Source organism: Pipra filicauda, unplaced genomic scaffold (assembly GCF_003945595.2).
Source record: "Pipra filicauda isolate LSUMZ 115617 unplaced genomic scaffold, ASM394559v2 scaffold717_size297095_pilon, whole genome shotgun sequence".
Taxonomy (NCBI): Eukaryota; Metazoa; Chordata; class Aves; order Passeriformes; family Pipridae; genus Pipra; species Pipra filicauda.
The window spans coordinates 181,504-187,033 of NW_024104884.1; the positions used below are offsets into that span (position 1 = coordinate 181,504).

The 5,530-nt window shown below is 46.8% G+C and overlaps 1 long non-coding RNA gene across 1 annotated transcript; it reads left to right on the top strand.

Moving 5' to 3' along the window:
* The first annotated feature begins 325 nt into the window (after nt 1–325).
* Nucleotides 326–5,094, top strand: LOC120324818. Its single transcript, XR_005566449.1, has 2 exons — nt 326–4,129; nt 4,751–5,094. It is a non-coding gene; the product is annotated as an uncharacterized LOC120324818 (long non-coding RNA).
* The last annotated feature ends 436 nt before the right edge of the window (nt 5,095–5,530 follow it).

The window sequence follows — 5,530 nt, forward strand, 5'->3', positions numbered from 1 at the left end:
CTCTGTTGCTCATTGCCTCTCTTCAGGGAGTGGTTTTTATTTGCTTTACTTGAAACATTGTTGTTCATTAGGCTTTTTTTTATTTTGAATACTTTGATGGTTGAGGGGTTTTCCAGAGTAAAATCTTTCCCCCCTTTTTTTTTTTTTATTTAATTTCGAGGGATGTGTTTGAAGCTTTAGAGGGGTTGGGAGTTGCACAGCAGCATTTGATTTTATTTTTACAGCAAGGGGCTAAGCTCTTTTAAAGCCTCCATGGTCTTAAAAGACACATCTTCAAGCATCCTTGTGCTCTTTCTCATGCCACCCACCCCTGGGGTATCCCTGGAATTTAAGCCCCAGCAGGCATTGGCAGCCTTGATTGTGCTGGGAACAGTGAATCCCGTGGCTCTCTTTTCCCAGACATCCCCCCTTCCCTCACCCCATGGATTAGGGACCTGAGCTTGCCCAGCCCTGTGTTCACCCATCAGCTCCACGTAGCTTAGCAACCATCAAATCCATGTTTGCCAACGCTGACATTCCACGGAGGAGACCGGGAATACTCAGCATCCCACTGAAAACAGTGAAGCTCCGGTGGGTGCCCTGGCTGTGGATGTTTCCCTGGAAATTTAGGGGCTTGCTGGATATGGATTGCAGCCAGCAGAGCAAATTCCAGCCTCTCCATCCCGAAGATACAACTCTGGAGACAAGGAGCCCAGGTAAGGTGGGAGCCACAGGTAAGTAAGTGTGCAGGTGGATGATCACCTTGCAATAAATGCAGGGAAATCCCAGATTCAGCTTCCTGAGACACCATGGAGGGTTTTTCCAGCACAAAGAGGGAAAAAAACCCCCACAACAAACCAGAACCCAGAACCCTGAGGGGAAACAAGATCTGACCTATTTTTATCTCAAGAACTGACTCCAGCTGAAGACTTGACTCCCCAGAGAAAAGCAAATTCTCCAGGCCAAATGTGACATGTCACGTGAGGAAGGATGTGGTTTTTCCACTTGGATGTCCCTCCCTGCCTGCATGCAGCTGACTTGGTGCTTGCAAAGATGGGAAGATATTTTTAGCCCTGAAATGCAGACCCAGGGCCAGGGACTGGCTGAGCCTGGCTTGAAATCATCCCGTGCTTCCCAAGGTGAGGAATGTCTGGGTGGGCAAGCTCAGCACACGGTGCCTGTGTTGGGCAGTGGGCTAATGGCCATAAATGAATATAAAATGAGATTGAATACTTTGGTAACATAACACACTGATGGCATGGAATAAAAAGTAGGAAGCAACTTAAAACCATGTCATTCACCTGGAGTAACATCAGGGTAATCCACGTTCATGGATCAGGGATGCATCTAATGACAGGGGTCAGGTGGGAATTGTGCTTTGCAGCCCTGGTTGATTTTTTTGGTCAGCTTTTTGGAGCACCATCAGCCCCAGACTTGATGGAGGGGTTGGTGCTCAGCTCCCTCACCTGCCTTGGTGTTGGTGTTTGTCCATCAGTGAGAGCTTGATTGGGTCCATCTCCACCAGTTTGTCTGGGATCCTGACAGGGAGCTGTAGGATCAGAGCAGATCTCTGTTCTGGGAGCAAATCCTCTCGCCAGCTGGAGGGAGATCCCGTTATAACCCTTGAACTTGCATCTTTCCAGCCCTGCTTTGGCCAACCCTCCTCTGAGAACACCTCAGGTGTGTTCCCCTGTTCCCCCGTTCCCCTGTGTGGGCTGCACACCAGTAGGTGCTGCCTGGTGCTGGCTGAGTGAGCCCTCCTGATGGGCTATTTCCCATTATCCCACCAACACACTGTGTTATAAATGGCATTCCCAGGGCTGTGACAGTGGCCACAATCATTGTTCAGGTCCCTGCCTACTCTCAAACCGAGCCTTGCTTTGTCTTTGCCTCTGCAGGGCCCTGACGTGCTAAAATTTTCCCCGAGTTTCCCTTACCCAGGTAGGAATGGGAAAAGCAGCAAAACCCATGCAGAAGCCAGAGTTCATTAGCACCACTGCCCTGCAGCTCAGCCTCTCCTCCTCCTCCTCTCCTGGGCACCTGTAATTCCACCCTGGAATCCGCTGCATCCCGACATCCTCGACGCCTCGGTGCTGCCGGGCATTTCCAGCAACAAGGCTTTGGGTGAGTGGCTCCATCAGAGTTTTATTCTGCCACAGGCTTCAATTTTTGTGAGCTGCTTTATCCTCACAAGGATAAAACTCGACTCTGACCTCTAATGATCCTCCTAATGATATGAGGGAAAAGGAACGATGATGAGCTGCCGAGGCTTAGCCCATCTTCTGGATTTTTTGGAGATCCCTGAGGAGCAGGAGGCTGAGCGAGGAGGAATGTGGACTCCTTTTGTTTTCTACTTTGCCTGTTTATTAAGCCTTTTTTTCCTTAAAAGCAAGGAAGAAAAAGAGAAGTACCAACGTGCATCTCGAGCACTGAAGTGCTGTGTACCAGGAAATGACAAAAAGATATTTATTACATTTATTACTTGCCCGGGTACCCAAGTTTTTTAAGCACACGGAGAGTTCCTGGGCACATATCAAAGCAAAATGATCACAGTGGAGTAGGAAGGGCAAAGATGAAGAGGGGAGGCAGGGAGGAGGATATGGTTTGCTTTCACCCCTTTCGTCCGGGTCTCGTGAAGGTCCTTTGGTCACCCAGAAATCGCCCTGTGTGGCTTGAATGGGCACCATCCTTTAAAAACCACGTTCCCTGGTCAAGGTGATGTGCCTTTTGGGAGGGTTTTGTGACACAGCAGACCCCTCTTGCAGCCCACAGTGCTCCAGCTGGCCTCCTATTTAATGTGGCTCTCACTGCTGATCGATGGATTCAGCAACATCCACCCTCATGCAGAACTCGTGGGATCGTGCTCTGATTCCAGAGCAGGAGCTTGGAATAAAAGGGCACAGCCAAAACATATGTACAAACACACCTCTGCAGAGGCTGCTTTTGTAGTCACCACTCGGGGTGGAACTTTAACTTCAGGTTAGGGGTAAGAATGTTGTTCTTTCTGTAAGACACAGCCCAAGGTCCAAGAATATTTCTTTAATCACTTTATCCCACCGTGGATGAGGTATTTGCTGTTAATTCTTTATCCCATTCGTGCCTCTCTGCGCTCATTAACTCTTTGGTGAGACATTAGGGAATCACAGAGTAAAACAGGCATTCTGGAAGGGATGGGATTCTGACTGGGAGCAGTTCCTGGCTGAACCTTGAAGTCAGGAGGGGAAGATTTTGATTGTATTGGCAGCACTTCCTAATGCGCATTGCAATTTGGGAGGCATAAACCCTAGGGTTTGTAATCACTGGGTGCATAAAAACTGCATTTCATATATTATTCTCATATTTAACCTTTTTTTTTTATTCCTTGTTTCTTTACGTGCCAGTTTTTTACAAGCCTGAGATTCCCATGAATAGAGAATAAAGTTGGAATCTGCGCTGGCAAAATAAACAGGTCAGGATGAGACAGCTTAGGTGGTTAGTGGAGATTAGGTTTTCTGGGATCCACCTGTAACTTGCACCTAAAAATGAGTGTGGATGAAAAAATAAACCTATTAGAGGTGTTTCCTGTGTTGTTCTGTGATGTCTTTTATCCATCGTGTGGCTTCAGTCACCAAAATGCTTCTGTGGTCTTCCCTCAGATTTGTAAATCTGAATTTGAGTGGTTTGAATGACAACTGAAATTACTCAAGGAAGATACCTGGTTTTCCCTGTCCACCACCCCTTTTCATTTAATTAATTAATTTTAAAAACTCTGATTGTCTCAGGGCATGTGCCAAAGTTCTTTCTCGTTAGACCAAACCCAAAGTCTTTAATCACCTTCTTTTTTTTTCTTTTTTTAATAAATGGAGTATCAGACTGTGACCACGAGCCAGATGAAAAGCAGAATGTGGGAAGACAGGGCCGGAAATTACTAATTGCCCTCCAGTTAAAGGACTCAGCAGGAATGGGCCCAGCGATGGATAAATGGCTATTCTTGAGTGATTATAGCTCTGGATGCTGAACACAAAGTTCCTGCTGAAAGTTTCATCAAAACCTTCCCGTGAAACCTGTTTGTTTTGAAATATTGGCATTTTGTGATGAATAACAATGTCACTGGAAAAAGTCCTGTTGGAATATTTGCAGTGGAGTCCCCTGAGCCTGTGTATTAATCCAGGTAACATGTTCATTTTTATAAGGTTTATTCTTCCCCAGAGGCCGAACCAAAGAGCTTCCAATTTACCCAGGTCATTAGTGATTTATATGATAATTGGATCTAAGTTGATTTTAACTATTTGCTTTAAATCTCTGGGGATTTGTGTTCTTGGACACTTTAATGCCATTGGAAATTTCACTGATTAAGCAAAGACAAGTATATGTACTTAATTAGTCCTGAAACCAATTAGTTCTTTGTCAGTCAAATTAATCTTGTGTCTGGGCTTTCAAAGAGTTCTAAGAATTTGGGTGCTGACCTTTGTGGGCTTGAGGGTGGAGTTGGTCCCAAATCCAGCCTGGGGGATGGTGCATCCACCCGGGATGCTCAGCTTTGTCCTCCCTGGTCATCATCTCCATGGAAAAGCACCTCTGAGGATGATGATGGAGCAAATCTTGAAGGCAGGAAGGCAATAAGCACAGTAAACTGCACTGTTGGGTCTTTCCAACATGACAGTGCCCAGGAGGGGCTTTCTAAGATCCTTTCAACAGGATCCACAGGTTGCCTGTGGGTGTCTGATGAAGCCTGGGTGTATTAAACATGACCTTCTTTTCATGCATAATGCAAGTTAATACCTATTCCCAGTCTCCTACACTAGGATTTGGATGGATGTCATAGAATCTACAGGATGGGTGAGGTTAGAAAGGACCACTGGAGGTCATCTAGCCCAGCCTCTCTGCAGGATCCACTCAGGATTGTGTCTGACAACTTCTGAGTATCTCCAGAGAAGGAGACTCCACAACCTCACTGGGGAGCCTGTTCCCAGATGCCTCCCATCCCTGCAGGACCTCCTTAGGATGGTGACGACTCACAGTGACAACCCTTTCTGCTGGGGGTGGTGACCTGTGCCTTTGCCTGTGGGACCCAGAAGGACACTGGCATGGTGAGCACCACACATGCACCAATAAAACACCACTGTTTTCCTTCGATTTGCTGTGATCCATTTTTGCCATCGAAAAGTTTTTGGGTGTATCAGAGAACAGACCCAGAGGCTGCGTCTCTAGGCCTGAAACTTGAGAACTGCCAAAATTTTGGCCCTTTTTCCAGGATTGAGTTGGGCAAGAGCAATACATGGAGAGGCATCAGTAAGACCAAGGTCCCCAAAGGTGAGGAGAAGGGTGCAGATGTGAGGTCTGCATTTAACCTGCACAGAGGAGGAGGAATCTGTGCTGTGGAAGGCTGTGATGTGATGATGAAGAAGGTATAGGAGAAGAGGAAAGTGTGGCAGTAAAACTACACAGTTCCTCTTGTTTCCTCCCAGTCCTTGGCCATCTGATCTCCTGGAAAGTCCAGATTTGGATTTTAGGCTCGAGCACAACAACACAGGCTCCAGCCAAATTTATCCTCCACCCTTTGATCCTCCCA